Source organism: Gracilinanus agilis, chromosome 1, assembly GCF_016433145.1.
Source record: "Gracilinanus agilis isolate LMUSP501 chromosome 1, AgileGrace, whole genome shotgun sequence".
In the NCBI taxonomy this organism is placed as follows: Eukaryota; Metazoa; Chordata; class Mammalia; order Didelphimorphia; family Didelphidae; genus Gracilinanus; species Gracilinanus agilis.
This window is the reverse complement of record NC_058130.1, coordinates 363,174,986-363,195,707: the sequence shown is the minus strand read 5'-3', so window position 1 is coordinate 363,195,707 and position 20,722 is coordinate 363,174,986.

Here is a 20,722-nt window from a genome sequence, read left to right as displayed (position 1 = left end):
GAACAGGCAACTGTGCAACTGTTAAAAACAAACAAACCATATATTACCTCATTTTGACACATCTTGAAATTACATTTAGACATTTTATATTTAATGATCCAAGTTGGTTTCGTTGAGCCATTTCATTCTTCATTGCCTGTAAACCACTCCATAGATTTATCCTGCTTCATGCAAGTAGTTTTCCTTCCCTTTTTTGATAGGTTATCAGTGGCTATTAAAAATTTTAAAAAGTATTAAGACATGGAAAGATAGACTTTTTAAAAAAGTATGCATTTAAATGGCTCTAAGAACTTTTTTTGGGGAAAAAAAAAGACCAAAATCCTTGCGTTTCAGTGAATGTAATTTACTCAAGCTAATAAGAAAGAGTTCAAATAATCATTTCTCCCCAAAATAAAAATATTTTGCTTGTTTCAAAAATCTTTTTAATAAACAGCAGCAGAAAAAAAAATTAAATTGTCCTTCCAACTATACCCCCTCCCACACTGAGTAAATTAAAAAGCCTCAAAATTCCTCAGTACATAGTTTATATAACCTGGCAAAATAATCCACACATTAGCCATGTATGAAACAAACTGTGTGTCTCTGCATCTTAAGTTCCTCATCCCTCTTTTAGAGGGTCAAGCTATGTTTTGTCTTGATTTTTTTGGAATTCTTGATTTTTTAATGTTGATCAGAGCCCTAAAAACTTTCAAAATTTTTTCTATCATTTTATAAATTATTCTCTTAGTTCTGCTCATGTCATCTGCATCAGTTTATAAAGGTCTTCCAAGTTTCCTCTATAATTGTTCATTTCATAATTTTATGGCATAACAATATTCCATTCCATTCATATACCATAATTTGTTTATTCCTCAATAGGAGAACACTTTCTTAGAATCCAATTTTTGTCTGTCATACACACAAAAAATCCTTATTATACGTGTTAGTATATGTAGATCCTTTTCTCATTTCTTTAAATTCTTTGAGGAATAGGCCTACTAGTGATGAAGCTCAGTCAAAGGATATGCACAATTGGGCAATTTTCTTGATGTAGTTCCTAATTTCTTTATAGAATGATTGCACCAATTCATAGTTCCCCCAGAGTGGGTATACCAGTGTACCTCTCTTTCCACAGCCCTCCAACATTTGTCATTTTTCTCTTTTGTCATCTTTTCTAGTCTGATAAATATGAAGTGGAACCTCCTAGTTGCCTTACTTCAAATTTCTCTAATTATTAGTGATTTAGGACATTTTTATATGATTGTTGATAGTTTGGGTTTCTTCTTTTAAAAATTGCTTGTTCTTTTCCTTTGACCATTTATTTTTTAGGAAATGGCTCTTTGTGTTACAATCTGAATCAGTTCCTTATATATCTTGGAAATGAGACCTTTATCAGAGATACTTGCAAATTTTTTTTTCCTACTTACCTATTTCCCTTCTAAGTTTTACTACATTAGATTTGCTTGTGTATGATTTAAAATTTTTCTGTAATAAAAATGGTCCCTTTTATGTTGTGTGATCCTTTCTATCACTTGTTTAGTAAGTAATGTAATCTTTCCCCAGTCACAAATCTGAAAGGTAATCTTTTCTCTACTCCTCAAAATTATTTATGATATGTCTTTTATATTTAAATCATATATCTATTTAAAACTTACCTTGGTATAGGGAAAGAATACTTAGTTTAAATCTTATTTCTGACAGATTGCTATTCAGTTTTTCGAGTAATTTTTGTCAAATGGTGAGTCCTTCCCCCAATAACTCAGAATATTTGGGTTTATCAAGTACTGTGTTTGTTTTTTTTTTTTAGTATGTTCTGAACTTAGTCTGTTCCATTTATCAACCTTTCTGTTTTTAACTAGTACCAACTTCTTCTTAATGATAGTGATAATTTAAGAGGTTAAGACTGGCACTGGATTCTTGGAGGCAAAGCTTGTGTACTTAAAACCCTGGCTGCTCCACCCAAACTGGTATAAGGTGATGATATTCTGTGTATCGATTACAAGATCACTGCTCTTTGCTAAGTTCACAGAGCCTGACTGCCAGGCTAGCTTTGGGGAAATGGATTATTATTATTTTTTAGCCATAGTAATTTTCAAAGATCATCTGTGGTACAATGGAAAGCACACTGAATCTGGAGACAGAAAACTTGGGTTCAAGACCCAGTTTTACTATCTGTGTGGCCTTGGGCAAATTACTTATCCTCCCTTCCATTAGTGGAATCATCACCAACATCATCACAATTTGTTCAGCCATTCCCCAATTGATAGGCATCCCCTCGTTTTCCAGTTTTTTGCTACCACAAAGAGTGCAGCTATAAATATTTTTGTACATGTCTTTTTACCTATGATGTCTTTGGGGGTACAAACCCAGCAATGGTATGGCTGGATCAAAGAGCAGGCAATCTTTTAGCGCTCTTTGGGCATAGTTCCAAATTATGAGTTGTGCAAATTTAGAGATATCTCCAGCCCAAATGTTCATGTGGAATATTTGTGCCCAACTCCTGTGGTAAAGCCCTCAGAGCTCTGTTGGTCTGTTCAGTCACTTTGGTAACAATGTACATTAACCTCAACAAAGAGATGTCATTGTGGTTCTTTTTGATTATTTTTGATTATGAACTACAATGCCATGCAGTTTGTAGGTACTTAGAAGATGTTTATTAGATCGGAAAAAGAAAAAAAATATTATTTAACAGAATAAGGGCAGAAACAAAAAGTAAAAACTCTGGGCTTTAAGTGGAAATCTAGGAAAGAAGAACTTAACTACCTTAATGAACTCTCCTATCATTTAGGCAGATGAGGTGCTGGATTTTCTTGCTCAAGGGTTCTTATCCTGGAATCTGTGGATAGATTTCAGGAGTTTATTTTTAAGTAGTCTAAGATATTTTAATGTGTTCCAATATGACTGATTTTCCTTATCATCTTATGTGTTTTATTTGATTTATTTGAAAATGTTGTTCTATAAGAAGTTACCCATACTTTTCACCAAACTGCCCAAAAGATCCACAACACACAGGAAAAAGATTAAGAAACCCTGCCCTGAATGAACTTGGGCAAGAACTGAATTAACAAAATACCCTAGTATTGTGAATTGAATGTTAGACTTGGAGCCAGGTGGTTTAAATTAAAAACCTGCTCCTGATATTTGTTAGCTGGATCAAGGAATTTAGCTTTCAGAGTCTTGGGTTCTCATCTGTAAAAGGGGGAATAAAACATGTACTACCTAGCTCGAGTCATTGTGAGAAAAGTATTTTCCGAACCTTAAAATGCTGTAGAAGAGACAGATACACTGTGGTAAAAATCGAATGTAATGGACTTCTCTACTAGCAGCAATGACAACTCTGAGGGAATTATGAGGAAGAATGCTATTTACATTCAGAGAAAGAACTGTAAGAGTAGAAACACAGAAGAAAGACAACTGCCTGATCACATGGGTGGATGGGGATATAATTAGGGATATTAACTCAAAATGAACACCCAAATGCAAATATCAATAATATGGAAATTGGTCTTGATCAATGACACATGTAAAACCCAGTGGAATTGTGTCTGGGCTATGGGAGGGGGTGGAGGAAGGGGAGGGATAGAACATGAATCCTATAACCATGGAGAAATGTTATAAATTAATAAATTAAATAAAAATAAATTAAATAAATTAAATGCTGTAGAAGAAAAGCTCCACGAGAGTTTGCTTTATTCTTCATATTTGTAACCCTAGTGCCTAACAGTACCTGACACATAGAAGGCATTTAATAAATTCATTGTTAGGAATGTGTGTTTCAATTAAAAAAGCCCCTGAATTCTGGAATTGCTACTATGATAAGCTCATGCTATGAAAATTAGTTGCTTGGAGATTGGCATTCTAGTTTTGCTTGATTCAGAAATAAGGGTCTCAAAACGAAATGTCTTTGGAATAGAAAGGAAATATTTGTAACCATTTCATTTCCCAGTGTAGGGTTAAAAAAAAGCATAACAAAAACACATCTATTTAGAAGAAAGGACCAGATTGATCATTTTCAAGGAAGAATAGCAAGATGAAGATCAAAATGGCTTCAAACATCTAACACTATCAAAATGTCCATATCTCTCTGGGTGATATAGAAGTCTTGGTTGTCCCTATAGCCTTACTGAGACCCTTATTTATCTCCACATTATTGTTGCCCATCTTTTCTTCCTGATCTTCTTGAACTTATAGTCTTATTTGGAATTTCTTTCATATCAGTTGGTGGGCATTTAAAGGTATATATGAATCAATACAGATAGTTCTTCTTTTATATAAATTTGTGTTATGAAAATTTGACCTTACATAAAGGATTCTGAAAGGCATGGGAAGATGTGACAGAATATGTAATGGGAAAAAATGGGCCTGAAGTTTGTTCCTGTTTTCATGTATTTTACAAAGATGAAATGTTTGAAGAAGTAACAGGATTGTAAAATTTGCACAAGAATTGGAGCTAGAAGTGAATGAAAATTATGTGGAAGAGTATCATGGAGAATTGTTGAATGAGTTGAGGGGCTAGATATAAAGATGGCAGAAGAAGAAAGGGAAGCCTAAGGTCAATCAAAAATGGTTCACAACCATGGAAAAATATTCTAAACAAATAAATTTTAAATAATTTAAATAAAATTTAAAAACTATAAAAAAGAAAATGATTCACAAGAAAACAGTTGGCAGAAGCATTTCATCATCTGAATGCATTTTTTTCTTATGTTGAAAAGATGGATCCAGATACTTCAAGATTTTTAAAAGTTTCAAAGACTAGTTGAGGATAATATGCTTGCTATTATTAGATATATAAGGGAAAAAAGAAAGCCTTTGTCCAAAAACATGTCTCTGTATATACAACATACTTCATACCTATGATAACTTTATAGTGCTGTGCATACTTTCTCACTAACTTTATCTTTCATATTATAATTTTGTTTATTATCCTGGTACAGTGGTGTTTAATTTGCCAGCATTTTAATATGTTTTATGACTTGCTTAAGGTACTATTTTGGGTGTGCCTTTATTATAAAGATCAGATGAATGGGCAATGGTGAATTTGCATTATGTAAAAATTGTTTTAAATAAATGGAGAACTGTCTGTACAGACAATTGACCTTTTGTCAGGTCCTCTTATTCAGGGGAACAAAAAGTACCTGGTAGCTTTCTTTCCTATTCCTAAGAAGTATAAGTAAGCTTTAGGTTTCCTTCTGGGGAAAACAAAAGATAAGAACTGGACCTATGAGTCTTGCTTTAGGAAACTTGGGCAGGAAACTCCCTCCTTCCTACCCTCACCATACCATACCAGATTAGACACTAGGTCTGGTGTTAGGAAGACCAAAGTTTAAATCCTGCCCCAGACCCCAGGTATGTGACCTAGAACAAGTTATTTAACCTTTGTTTCCCTTAGTTTTCTCAGCTGTAAACTAGGGATAATAAAAGCACTCGTCTCCCAGTATTGGTGTAAAAAAAAGTGTTCAATGTGTAGTGCAGGGTCGACTAGCTAGTAAGTATGGATAAGAAACAAGATTTGAACCTGGATCCCTTGGCTTTAAGGGTGACTTTATGGTTATCTCCATCCTGCTGCTTTTGAAAACAAAAGCACAGCTCAGATCTCCAGCTGAGATACTGCAAGTCTACCTGCACCTACAATTGAAAGTGCTTACACTCCTGCTTTTTCATAGTAATTAATTATAGGTCTTAGCCATGAGGTTTATAAAAGTTTGTCCCTATAAATAATAAATTTCCATTGATCGATAAAAGCAGACTAGTGTTCTGCGTGGAATGATGGGCTTGGAGTCAAGAAAACTTTGGTTGAAATTTGACCTCTGATAATTTACTAGCTATGTCACTTAATGCTTCTGTGGCTTAAGCACTTCCCTAGGACTTCTCTATGAGCAGCTAGGTGGCACAGTAGGTGGAGAGAGTGCCAGTCTTGAAGTCAGGAAGATCTGTGCTCACATTGGTCTCAGACACTTCCTAGCAGTGTGACCCTGGGCAAGTCAATTAATCCTGTTTGCCTCAGTTTCCTCATCTGTAAAATGAGCTGGAGAAAGAAATGTCAAACCATTCCAATATTTTCATCAACAAACTCCCCAAAAAGGCATCACAAAGAATCAGAATCTACTGAAAAACTTTGAACAACAACAAAGTACTTACCAGGCCCTAGAGAGATTTCCAGTGCTGGGAGTTCAACTGTTTTGGGACTTTCCCACACTGGGAAAAGTTCTTTCAAGTATATGAGCTAATTGTAGATTTGTTTGCTATGTTCTTTCCACAGAACAAATAGTTTCCACTTTGAGATAGGGGTATGGCAGAAATCTATAAATTCATATTGGACAAGTAGATTAATGTCTATAATAATGAGATATATAAAGGAATAAATACTGTAAAATGATTCTTGTCTCAAAAAATGCAAACCAATGTGCATTTCAGATTAGTCAATCTTCATACCATCATCTTTTTTCCCAAGCCCTTTCAAATCATGGAAACTATATTACAAATGTGGGTTTTTAGTGTTCATTTTCACAAGTTGTTTAATTTGTGGTCAAATTAGCTGACCAACTTTTGGGTAAAGTTTTATAAATATTAGAAAGAAGTAAGAATGATTGGTCTTAGATAAGATGGAAAGGAAAAATAGCTTAAAAATTAGTGTTTGTGGGTTGGTGAAGTATTACTACATAGCAGTCTGAAAATGAAACTTGAAAAAAAAGTATGAACTAGAAACTAACACTTGTACATTCACTTACCAGTATCAGTGTACTTTAGTAGCCTCTGAAAAAATGGGATCTTAAGTATTTCAGACACAAAAGACAGACAGCATTATAGTATTAGACTTTATTTGTTAAGGGGGAAGGGGAAGTATTTAAGCTGGCCATTCTCTCCAAAAAAATCTCAGATCTAGTATGGCCCCATCTCTTTCCTAGCTGGTGAAGAAAGCCTGGAAACCATTCTTGGTTACCATGGTGAAAGGACAGTGGTGTGTTCTTAATGAAGGACCAAAACAGATAAGTGTTGTGGAGAGTGATCTGGAGATGCTATTTTAGGGGACCGTTGGTAGTAAAAGGGCAGCCAAGAACAAGAGTTGTTGAAGCAAAGGAATCATAATAACGAATAACTCAGTATTAGACCTAATTATTAATGACTAAACCTGGAAGTATCTGGTAAAGAGTGGAAGAGGGGAACATAGTACTGGTAGACTATTGTAGTTGTTCAGTTTTTTCAGTTGTGTTTGACTCTTCATGACTCAATTTGGGGTTTTCTTGGCAAAAATCCAGGAGTGGTTTGCCATTTCCCTTTCAACTCATTTGAAGGAGCTGAGGCAAACAGGATTAAGCAATTTTCCCAGGGTCACACAGCTAGTGTCTAAGGCCAGACATGAATTTAGGGAGAGGATTCCTCCTGACTCCAAGGCTGGCACTTTATCTGTTGTACCACTTCTTTAACCCAAGCTTAGACTAGTCCAGCAGAAATCTGGAGAAGGAGCAAGCCCTAGTGAAAAGATTCTTGAACTTGGAGAAATGATATGAATGGTGTAACCTAGCACCAATCATTTAACTTCTCTGAAGTTAAATCATCTTACCATCTGTGAAATGGGGATACTAATGCAAATTAGAGGATTGTTGGAAGGACCAAATGAGAATGCATATGATGAGTCTCATAAATGGGAACATGCCAGATAGATGCAAGGGATGATTGTTTTCTCCATCACAGCAGCTGCTGTTGGATTAGCCCAGCTTCATCTCTCGTGGCTCCCTTTTTGCTTAGCTATTTCTTCTTTCCTGGTAGCAGTGACTTTCTCACTAATTTCATTATCCCATCTTGGTTCTGCCCGGAAGGATTCATGTTATCAAGGAGAGAATTCTGGTCCTAGAGGAAGTTGCAGAGACAAGAAGACACAGGGTCTCCAGGAGGAGTCAAATTTCTTTCCCATCTGAACCATCAATAACCCATTGTTTGTCAGCGTCCAAATACTTTGGATCTCCTTTCCCTCCCTCCCTACAGTTTCTTTGCTGTATCCCATTTATACCTTTTATTCTTTACTTTGCATTTGAGTATGTCTGTATTCTTAGAATGTCAGGATAGACTTCTGAGCCAACCCTGGTCTTGCTGAAGGAGCCACAGAAGCAGAGGCAGCTGTAAACAAGAGAAACCAGTAGATAAATAAGGAGGAATGGAATGGAAGACGAAGTCAAGGAGAGAGTGTGACTCTCAACATCAAAATATTCTTTCTTCAAAGGCTTGCCTTCAAGTACCCTCATTTTTTTTCTTCTCTTCCTTCTCCAGGTAATGATTCTGTAATAACGAGCCCTCAGAAATAGTTATAGGGCACAATAAGGGAATATTAATTGGTGAAGCAGATATGATATTATGGAGAGTGGGCCTCAGAATGGAGAAGGCCTGAGTTTAAGTTCAGCCTCTGACGCGGATATTGCACAAGTGGAAGGAATCTTAGACTTGGAGACATGATATGAACTGTATGACCCAACACCAATCTTTTAATTTTTCTGAAGTTCCAGTCTTGTCCTCTGTGAAATGGGAATGCCCCCTTCTCAGTGACCCCAGGAAATTCTCTATGACTCTAAATTGCATAGCAGTAGCTGATCTGCTTTGGTGGAAGGAATTTCTAAATCATTGAAATCATAGGTTTTTGAAATGGGGAGGGGTCCAAATGTCTTGCCTCTTTACCTTCTGCTCCTCCAAATCCCTATCCCATAGATCTATAGCTTAAAACCCATTAAAATTTCTTGAAAAGGAGAAAATATTTAGTTTTTGAGCTAAATTTATTTTAATTTTTAAACCCTTATCTTTTGTCTTAGAATCAATACTTTGTATTGGCTCCAAGGCAGAAGAATGGTAAGGACTTGACAATGGGGGTTAAGTGACTAGCCCAAGGTTACCTAGCTAGGAAGTGTCTGAGGTCACATTTGAACCCAGAATTTCTATGTCTGGCTCTCACTCCACTGAGCTACTTAGCTGTCCTTCTGAGATATAGCTTTATTTCAAGGAGGAAAAAGTATCTGCGTATCCTGGGCAGCTAAGGATGCAGGATGGATGGATGGATGGATGGATGGATGGATGGATGACTGGACTTGGAGTTAGGATCCAGCCTCAGATACTTACTAGCCATATGACCCTAGGCAAGTCATTTAACTCTATTTGTCTCAGTCTCCTCATCTGTAAAATGAACTGGAGATGGAAATCTTCTGAATCTCTGCTGAAGTTTTAGGGGAAACTGAGGGTAAGAAATGCAAAGGGTTTTTATTCTAGAGGCCAGCTGCTCAGTTAGATAAGCTATATTTCAGGCTTTATTATTTGTTTTAGCTAGTCCCAGAGTCTTGTTATGCTATTGACTTGACTTCACTTCCACGTAGAAGCAATAGCACTTGCCAGCATCCGAAAAGCCATGATTTGTCCTCACTCAGTATGTCAGACTCTAAATATGGATGTCCTTGGCTGCTGCCTGAAAGCTTTTTTTTTCCCAGAGAAATGATTCTGTTCCAAACAGGAAGATCATTAGCTGTGTTAAAGATATCCACCAAGGTAAATAGTGGCAAACTGGGAAAGCCAGTAGGGGGACGAGTGTATTTCAGGGTCATCTTGTGTCCTAGTCAATATTGATTTTGTTCCCCACGGACAAAGAGGTACAGTCATATTTATTGGCCACTGAAGAGCTGCTCCTGTCTCCTTGGGTTGGGTTGGAGCTCCCAAGAGTCCGGACAGAAAAATATATGGCCCAAAGCCCCGAACTCTGGGCATATCCATGCTTTCATTACTAAAACAGATCCTTAAATCTGAAAAACTTGAGTTCGTCATAAATTTGAGAATACTCAGCACTATTGGGTGGCAAGAAAGAGAGAAAACTGTTTTGAAATAAGTGAAGGAACTTGTTAAAAAAAAAAAGAGAAAGAAAAGAATTCCCCACCCCCGCCCCTCCTCAAACTTGTGGGCTTAGGTATTTCCTCTTTTTTTTTTCTTGTAATTTTGTTCTCCCAACTTACCCAAAGTTTTGATGTTTGCCACACAATTGGTTTAAGGTAGTAACAGGAAAGGGTTTTAGGTTATGATGAACTGTGGGCAAGATTGCTTTTTGCTGAGAACAAGAGAATGAATCAGATGAGAAATGGAAAGGACTTTAGAGATCATTTAGACCAAGCCCTTAAGTTTACGGATGAGGAAACTGAGGCCCAGAGAGGTTACGTGACTTGCCTAATTTCACATAGATAGAAAGTGATAGAGGTGGGCTTTAAACCTAGATTCTCAGATTCCCCACAATTTTTTCACTTTACAACCCTGTTTTACTTTTGATTATGTTTCTGTCCCTGAGCCAGATTTCTCTTCTGAACACCAGATCGTATTACTCACTACTTATAGAAGAGGACAAGTGCTTAGGTTCTTCATCTAATGATTAAATGGACTTTGTTTCCTTTTAGCTCTAAATATATGACTCTATGATTCCTCCTATTCTCAACTAGAAACTTCATGAGGGGACAGAACTGAGTTCTATATAAACCCAGCAAGTTGTTCTGTCCACAACAGACCATGAATAAATTACCATCTACTTGAACTGCACAAACGCGAAGTTTTTTTTGAGAAAGATTTCCCTAAGAGCTGTGAGGTCTTCGGTCCTTGCCAATTTTTCCATAATAATTTCTTTTGATTGTGCTTTTAGTAATGACCAAAGAGTGTGGGAGAAAGCTCCCTGGCATCTGGACTCTGACCTGGGTTTGGAAAGTAAAGCTTTAGATTCTCATAGTTGCTGTTTCTGAATCCTGATCCCTTTGTCCCTGGAGAATATGAGAAAACATTTCTGAACTGACATGTTTGCCTAAGAGGTCTTGTGTCTGCCAATGGAGATGCATTAGACTAGCTGTGCCTAATGTGTTTTTGCAGGAAGCTCAGTGTTGGATTGGAAGATGAGCTAAGGACCAAAAAGGAAAGAGAAAGAAAATGGAATTCAAGTGGAATGTAGGTAGAAGCCTTGCTCCCTAATACATAGCTCTTTGCCAAGAAGGATGCAACTTCTTAATTAAGCAAAACTTCTTGTTATTCTGAATAATTTTAGGATAGCCTAGACTGAATTAATTCCACATTGTGTAGCAGAGAAATGACTGACAAAACCTTGTCAAGTAATACTATTGGGGCTACTTTAATGAGTAGAGAAGAATAATTTGTAACTCTCCCATTAGGTGTGGTTAACAAATAGATGCTGTTATAAAATGATTTTAAGAGTTTGAGAAGTTAGATTTCTTGAGTAAGCTGAACATTTCGCAGTAGGATTTTTATTACTAATTTATTTTGAAAATTCTCTTTTCACTGAAGAACAATGGCAAATTTCTGCACACTTGACTCTTACTCAAACAATTCTAAATTCTGAATTACAGTGGTCAAAATTCTTAAGATTTTACTCTTCTTTATAGAATCAGTTAAGGGTTAGCTAGTGCACAGCGTACTATTCCTGGAGTCAGAAAGATCTGAGTTCAAATAAAACCTCAGACACTAACTGTGTAACCATGGGTAAGTCCCTTAACCCAGTTTGCTTCAGTTCTTCATCTGTAAAATGAACTGGAAAAAGCAATATCAAACCACTTAAGTAACTTTGCCACGAAAACCCCCAAGTTCGGTCATGAAGAGTCAGGAAATAACTGAACAACAAAATAATGTAGATTGGGACATTAGTAACAAAAGCAGTAGGGCAATTGTCTTTCTTTCAATTTTCTTGCATGTTTTATTTTCTCTTTTTCCTTGAGCTTATCCCAAACTCACCCAACTCTTCTAAAACTTTCTTTTCTATTATTGATGATTATTAGCTTTATATTTTTTGTCATAGGTGCATGACTATTGCTTTTATCTTTCTAATTAGACTGTAAACTCCCAAAAGGCAGGGACATAATTGCTTTTTTTCCCCCAAAGATTGGGTTTCCCTGTCTCATCCAGGTTAGATATAAGTGATGGGGCTGGCCACTACTGATCAGCATGGAAGCATTGACCTACCCTATTTTCAGTTTGGGCTAGTGTGTCTCTCCTTAGGCAAGAGGGCTCACCATTTCAATATTGGACTTTGCACAGATACCCAATTTGCTTAGCCTACTGCAGCTGAGAACTCCTGGACTCAAGAGATCCTCCACATGCAGTCGGCCTGGGGAGAGATGAATGCTACTATTTTAAGCGTCCTTAACTTGCAACTTTTCCTTGGGGTATACATTTATGGTGTTTTGGTAGTAGGGAAGACCACATAGTTTTAATTTGCCTGAAGCTTTGCATGCTCCCAGGACAAATCCCTTCTCAAGGAGTTCCACAGTCTGAGTAGCTCACTGGGTCTAAGGAGCATTTCATCCAAGGCATAAAAAGTATTCTGATCTTGTTTAACTGGCTTAACCACTTATTATTTCTGTGATTTGGCTAAGTCAATTCATCTTATTCCTCAGTTTTCTTGACTTGGGGTGGGGGTTGGTAGGAAAAAGAATAAGGACTAGAAGATTTATAAGATCTATTCCAGTTCTAAAGTCAAATGATCCTATGAAATCTTGATTAAAGTACTAATGAAATATGATATATATTTTCAAAACAAATATGTTTTATACTCTAATTCAGATTAAACTTCTTAATACATATATTTGATAGTGTCACTCTTTGGCTCAAGAATTTCTAATAGCTCCCCATTTCCCTTGTCAGATTAGCAATGTTGTTTAACAAACTACATTTCTAAATATTTACAATATTAGGTATGAGTAGTGAAAAATTGAGACAACTTTAGGAATATACTCCATCCTTGTCATCAAGTATACCTCTATTATTGACTCTAATTTCAGATATAGTGACCCTTTCCAGAGTCCTCTTTTCCCTTGAGTACCTGGGCAGTGTATCTTACTGAAGCATCACCTGGGTTTTGGACATTTGACAATTCAGCTAATTTCTCTCCAGTTATCTCTCTGGGGGAATGGGAAGGATTATTTAAATTACTTACAATTGCTTCCTGTCATTTGAAGTGAGGATTGATAGGGGAAACCAAACACTATGTGATATCACTTCTTGCTGGGAGAGGGGAGAATAGGGAAAATATGTGTTATCTCCACTACTTTTTAATTTCCCTGACTCACACATGCACACACACACACACACACACACATATGTATTTACATAGAATTATTAAGTTGTAGAGGAGAACTGTGTGGCTATCACGTGATATAGTAGGATTGGTCCCCAGGTATTTATGGATCTCCTTATTGGCTTTGATGAAATAACTCAGAAAACTTCTGCAAGGATAGACTTTAGATAATGTAATAGCTTCTAGGAAGATCAAAAGGCTACATAGGTTGGGATAGGAAAGGGAGAGAATTTTTTTATTATGAAGATATTTTATTTTACTAATTACATATAAGAATAAATTTCCACATGTTTTCTTAAGTTTTATGATCCAAATTATCTCTTTCCTTCCTGCCCCTCCCCTCTCTCAGAGTTGGCAAGCAATTCGATCTGAGTTATATGTGTATTATCATGAAAAATATATTTCCATATTGATCATTTTTTAAATAGAATAATCACATAAAACCAAAACCTCCAAACAAAAACCCAAATAAACTAAAGTGAAAAATTGCATGCTTTGATTTGCATTTTGACTCCAACAGTTCTTCCTCTGGAGGTAGATAGCATCCTTTGTCCTAAGTCCCTCAGAATTGTGGTGGATCATTGTATTGCTGAATAGTCAAATCTATCACAGTTGAGCATTTCACAATATTGCTGTTACTGTGTACCATGTTCTCCTGGTTCTGCTTATTTCACTCTGCATTAGTTCAAGTAGGTCTTTCTAGCTCTTTCTGAAATCATTCTGCTCATCATTCCTGACAGCACAATAGTTCCATCACCAACATATACAACAATTTTTTTGGCCATTCCCCAAATGGTGGACAACTCTTCAATTTCCAATTCTTTGCCACCATGATTAAAGTAACTTTATTTTAACATTTGCTAACAGAAAGGTTTTGATTTTTCTTAAAAGAGACCAAGCCAATGTGTTAAAAGACTAACTGCCTTGACCATACATTCATAAAAAATGATGCAGTTCAAGGACTGTATTTCATGGGGAAAAAGTCGCTTTAAACTTAAATTATACTCAACAATTGTATTTTATTCATAGAATATTTTAAAGAAAGCTTGTTTTGTGATTCTTAAATACACATTTTTTAAAAATACCAAAATTCTTACATGCAAAAAATTGTACAAGGCCCAAAGAATATATAGCTGGTTTTAGTGGTGGTGATGTTGTTTAAATTGGTGTCCATATAATACCTGCAAGTCCCAGTTTTAGTCTCTTTGTCCAAGTTTATATACACTTTTGGATGACCTAGAGCTTCTCCTCCACCATCACATGGTATCACTAGACTCTCCACTTTGCTCAATGGTTGCTATGCTATCAAATCAATTGCAAAGTTTTCATTTACCTCTTTCTGGCAGCCAATAAAGCAAATCCTCCTGTAATCATCTTCATCATAAACCTGGCCCATGTGGGTAATTTTCTCCCCCATAGGCAACATCTGAACACCAGAACACCTGGCAGCCACGGGGAAGCCCCGGCTTGCTCCAAGACTGTGACCCAGATGGTGGCTGAAGGTCACAATGCCATCCCACAGCTGCCACCATCTTCCCCAGGATGGCTACCTCCATGTTTAAAAGAAAAAAAAAGCTTTACATAATGAGTCCGCATAGTCAAGAGAATAAACTTTCATATGTCGTCCACAATCATGTCATTTTGCATCTTGAATCCATTTCTGTCAGGAGGTGGATAGCATAATTCCTCATTTGTCCTCTGAGATCTTGGTTAGTCATTGCATTGATCAAAATTCTTAAGTCTTTCCATTGCTTGCCTTTTCCATATTGTTACTGTCTAAATTGTTCTCCTGGTTTTGCTTGTTTCATTCTTCAGATCATAAACATTCCCAGGTTTCAAAGAACCTATCTCTTTTAAGATTTCTTACGGCATAGTTGCATTCCATTTGGTTCATATACCATACTTTGTTCAGCCATTCCCCAACTAATTGGCATCCCTTTAGTACCTACTTTTTGGACACCATAAATGAAATTGTTATAAAGGTTTTTGTGCATATGGTTCCTTTTTCTCTTTCTTTGATTTCTCTAGAGTTCAACCTGATTTTCAAGCTGTATTAGAATAGGAAGTTAGGGTTCTGAGGGAATACTTGTCTTGGGGAGCAGGGAAGCAACAGCTAATTTGAGAGTTTAGGGTACTATTGGGAGGACATAGCAGGATAGCGTGTCAGCAGACAGACATAGTGAGAAGGAAAAGAAGGAGTACAGAACAATTTTCAATCATTTCACAACATTGCCTATAATCAGCCCTTATTTAACAACAATTTCAATGGAGAAAGAGATAGAGTATTTCTGAAATATCACAACATTGAAGTGGTAGCTTATTTTTATTGAGATTCTTTGATCTAAAAAGTACAGGGGAACTATTTTGCATTATAAAGAGAGCTGCTATAAATATTTTTATACATATACCAGTAATTTTACCCTCTTTGGGGTTTAAACCTATAATAGAAATGTCAATGAGTCAAAAGGTATGCACAGTTTAGGTGACTTTTGGGTTGTTTGAACAAATTATAGTATGTGAATGTGTTGTTGTTCAGTCATTTTTCAGTCATGGCCAACTTTTTGTGAAGTCATTTGAGGATTTCTTGGCAAAGACACTGGAGTGGTTTGCATTTCCTTCTCCAGTTCATTTTATAGAGGAGAAATTGAGGCAAACAAGGATAAGTGACTTGCCTAGCAAAAAGCTAGTGATTTGTCTAAGGAAAGATTTGAACTTGTGAAGATGAATCTTCCTGATTCCTGGTCTGATGTTCTATCTGCTGTACCATTTAGTTGAATATAATAGAATATTATTATTACATAAGAGATGACGAGGGACTATTTCAGAGAACCTTGAACTGATAAATTGATTCAGAGTGAAGTGAGAACAATTAAAAAATAATAAAGGCAACATTGTAAAGAAAATCTCAAGAACTCTGATAGATGAGATAATTCTAAGGAATTGAAAATGAATTTACTATTCATCTCCTAACAGCAAAGTGATGAATTCAGGAAGCAGATAGGGACTTACATTTTTGGACCTAGAAATATGGGAATTGGTTTGACTTGTTTATGCATATTTGTTAAAAGGGGTAACCTTTTCTTTTTTCTTTTAAATGGAGCAGGAAGATGAGAGGGAGAGAAAATAAATGACTTTTAATTGAAAAATAAAATGAAGAACAATCAATTTTGAGAAATATAGAAGAAATAACAAAAAGCAATTTCTCCCCCTGCCTCCTTCCAACTGGTTTGAATCTGCTGAGCTTTCCATTATTGTGCCTGATATAGGCCATGGCAGACTGGGTGACCTTTGAGGGCTCTCTTAGCTTTAAGTGTTCATGATTCCAGGCAGCATTAAATCGATATAATGAATATTATAGACAAAACAACTGCACTTAAACTCTGGAGTTTCCTACTGATAAACAACTCCCTTCCCTAAGACATAACAGTAACTTCTGAGATAATTGGAAAAAAAAAATTTGTCCTCTCTGGGAAGAGATGAAAGCACATTCTACCCAGGTTCTCTGTACCTCAAGACTTTTTTTTTTTCTGCAAAGGGATCATTATAAATATACATTCTCTTGCTCAATCCTATCTCCTCCTCTTTCCTGCCTACTCTGGTTCACTCTATTATGAACTCCTTTTGCATTTTTTATTATAACAAAAGTGATTATGATTAGCTTTCAATTAGATTTTAGTCAATAAATAATATTCAATTTAGCAAACAGTTATTGAGTGTCTGTGTTGGGGATACAAAAATGAAATGAGACAATACATTCACACATTTATGTCTTTGTGGTAGGCACTCAATAAGTATATTTGTGTGTATATGTATATACATATATTTGTAGTACCTCCAAATATATATGTGTGTATATATATGTGTGTGTGACTGTCTTTATATATGTCTGCCTATATATATATATATATGTGTGTGTGTGTGTGTGTGTATGTATGCAGTTATATGTATAAATATATATGTATTTATTTATTTTGTGTTTTCTTTTTAGATGGAGTTTTGATTTTGTCTTTGTGGGTATATCTTCCATTGGTATAACACATCCATATGTTCTCAGGTTGTGTTCATGTTTCATTTTTGTTCATGCCCCTCCACAAATACTCTGTCACTAGAGTCTTTCCTTTGGGTCCTCAAATATCAGTGCAACTTAGTCTAAGCATCTTTCATTCTGGCTACATGGCTAACAGGTAGTCCATTTTCCTTTCTTGGATTACGCATCTTTGGCAATATCTTTTTACTTTACTTTTTTTACTTACTTTTTACTTTACATTTTATTTACTTTTATAATACATTTCTTGCATGTGGGGCAATTTTGGTCATGGTAGCAACTTGATTACAGCCATCAAATGTCTTTCCATTGCCCTTTGGGTCACTTGAAATTTTGATTTTTCTATGATTATGGAATTGTATGATTCAAAGCCATCTCATGGAAAAAGGATGTGTCTTGGTATCAGGGAGTGGTTTGCCAAAGGTGTGTGTCAGTAGCTAGGAAGATGTCCTGTGCAAATTCCAAATGGGAGAAAGGTTATCTAAGCAGGGAGAGGTCTTCCAGAGGCTCCTGTGTGTGGATGACACACTATTCAGTGTAGACTGAATAGATCCCTGATCATTATCTGTCCTCCTTAAAGAAGTCTACTGGACACTCAGATAAGATTGACTTCAAAGCTATTTTCCTATAATTAGAAAGTCAAAGCAAAGAATGACTATTGCCAGAGCTTGCTCTTCCTCTTTGTTTTGGAGTCCTTCTGAGGTAGACAGAGGTGACTGAGATAGCCTAGAGGAAGAAGGGGAAGTGGGAAGGCAAGTGGAAAGAGCAAGTGGGCATACTGACACAAATGGGAGGCACAATGGGTGGATAATAAGGAAGGGAAGAGATAAATTATATATTGATACTTATATAAAATTAAGTGGTGATGAGCTAACCCAGAGTGGAAAAAGAGACTTGACCCAAAAAAAAGAGAAGTTTCTGAAGCCACTCCAGGAGACCCTTTGAGTTGAGGGAGGGAATATGGAATCTAGGTGTAAGATAACAGAAGTTTCATACAGACTAGAAGCAATCCATACCTTACCGATGCAACAGAAATATGACACTAACTGAGGTTTTATGCTCGAGAGCTAGACTCTGAAAATAACTAACTTCAATATCTGGAAATAGAAAATAGCAACTTGGGGAGTGCTACTGGCAAAAGACCAGTGCAATGAATGGTGTGGCACCAATATAGAGAATTACTCAGAATAACACAGAATAAACCAAGGGGTATATGGGGGTAGGCTAGAGTCTTTCAGTTTTATTACCTTTCCCTCAAGGAGTCCTGAGCGAGATCTGTCTGGATTCACAGATACTTTTTATAATAATAATAATAATAATAAACAATAAATCCTACTTATATATAGTTTCTAGATTTTCAGAGCATAGTGCCTTTCACATAGTAGGCCCTTAATAAATTTTCATTGATTAATTGGCATTATGCTATTTCAGTCTCACAACAAATCTGTATGGTAGTTCTTTTATTATCATCAGAAAAAAATAGGATCTAAAAGAGACTTTAAAGTTTATGACTCACTCCCTTAATTTTACCATTGAGGAAGCTGAGGCAGAGAGAGGCTAAGTTACTTCCCTGGACTCACACAATTTTTGTCAGAGGCTGCATTTGAACCCAATCTTCTCATTTTCAAGTCCAATTCTCTATCCACTCAACTATGTTGCCTCTCCAGTGTAAGATGTTCTCTATTTATAAATACTCATTGACTGATTTTGTTAGCAGAGGAATTCAATCTGGAAAAAAAGTTGTATAAATGCTTATGATACTATGTCATTTGAAATTGTTATAAGCCCTGGAAGACTACAACTCCAAGGACTCTCTCTGCTACAACTTCCCCTGACAACTCCCACTTCCTTTGTGGGAGATGTCAGAGAAAGTATAAAAGAGAGAGTTTGGTACCTTTTCTCTCTGGACCCTGGAAGCTTAGCTCTCTCTACCCTGGAGATCTCTCTACCCTGAGCTCTAGCTCTCTACCCTGGAGAGTCTGTTCTTGAGCCCCGAGGCTCTCAAATCCTGGGCTCCCTCTCTTGGCGCCTTTTTCACTTTCTATCTACCTCCTACTTTTTCCTAGACCTTCCCTTTTCTAATTTAAATAAAACCTAGCTATTCAAAACCCTAAAGTTGCTCTCTGATCATTTATTTGAGCCCCTGAAGGGCTCTGGTCAATTTCCCCTGCCGGGGCTGGGGACCGTTACCTTCCTTTCCCTTCCTCTACCTTCCTCTCTCCCTTCTCCCATTCCTCCAATCCTCCTACCTTCTTCCCTTCACTTTCACCACCTCACAGTTTATGGTGACCCAGATGGGACCTGAACCTGCCTGCCTGACTGCCTGATAGTCTGCAGACTATCCTGCCTGCCTTACTGCCTCACTATAATTTGGAAGACTTGTATTTTGTGTATTTTGGAAGATTTGAACACATGAATTGATTTGTTATGCATTTTGTCCTTTTTGTGAAACTTTTGTATTTTCTTTATTATATTATTTCTTTTATACATCCATTGTTTTTACCTCATTTGCACTCACACCTTGGATCATGGCTAAGCTAAAAGGAAATGCATCAAAATTCTTGGGTAAGAACCTTTATATTCTACCCCTCCTTAAGTGGCATGAATTGCAACATACATATTTTTTCTCATTGTCATTGATAATAGGAGATATATATGTTTTGAAATTTTAGCATATTTTTTATAATTGCATGTGCAATTTTTGTATTTAAAGCACTTACTATCTAAATTGAAAGAGTTTTTAATTATTAGATTAGTGTAGGTTTAGTATACCCATTAGTTCTAACTGTAACTGCCTACCCAAAAGCCTTAGACTACTGAAACTGCCATTTGTATTTTGCTGTTATGGGACTTAGAACATTTGTCTGATTCGACGAAATGTCTGATTCGATGAAATGGGATCAACAAAGGAGCACAGATTTCATCTATATAGTGCCAAAGAAGCATATACCTAACCTGCATGATGCCAAAAGAGCACACAGGTCAAAAAGAGAAACAAATCCTGATAGGATTGCTCAGACTTCTATGTCAATAAAAAGGCCTTGAACCTAGTGTGAGAATCAAGGTTGCAACACTTAACATATGTTAAGACGTAGGACTCTTTGGACCATACTCCTTGTGAAAATTTATATGTCAAGTACCTAACAATTGACTGTTTTGGCTCCTTATTATATCCCTGAGAAGAAAAGACAAAAGAAGAAAAGAAGAAATAATGTAATATCAGACCAATAAATACAAATCTAGACCTTTTTTCTAACTTTCTTACTATGGTGGTTGATTGTGGTCCTGGCTAGCTAAGTGGGTAAATGCATGATGTCAGACATGGATTACTTTAATAGGGCGTTATTCAAACACCCAGTGATTTCCTTTTTTTTTTCTTATTTAGAACTTTTTTCATATAAAATTTAGGATTGGATACTTATAATTTTTCATCCACTAATTATTTGGCCTTTTTGTGCTAATTTTTTTAACCCTTAACTTCTGTGTATTGGCTCCTAGGTGGAAGAGTGGTAAGGGTGGGCAATGGGGGTCAAGTGACTTGTCCAGGGGTCACACAGCTGGGAAGTGTCTGAGGCCGGATTTGAACTTAGGACCTCCCGTCTCTAGTC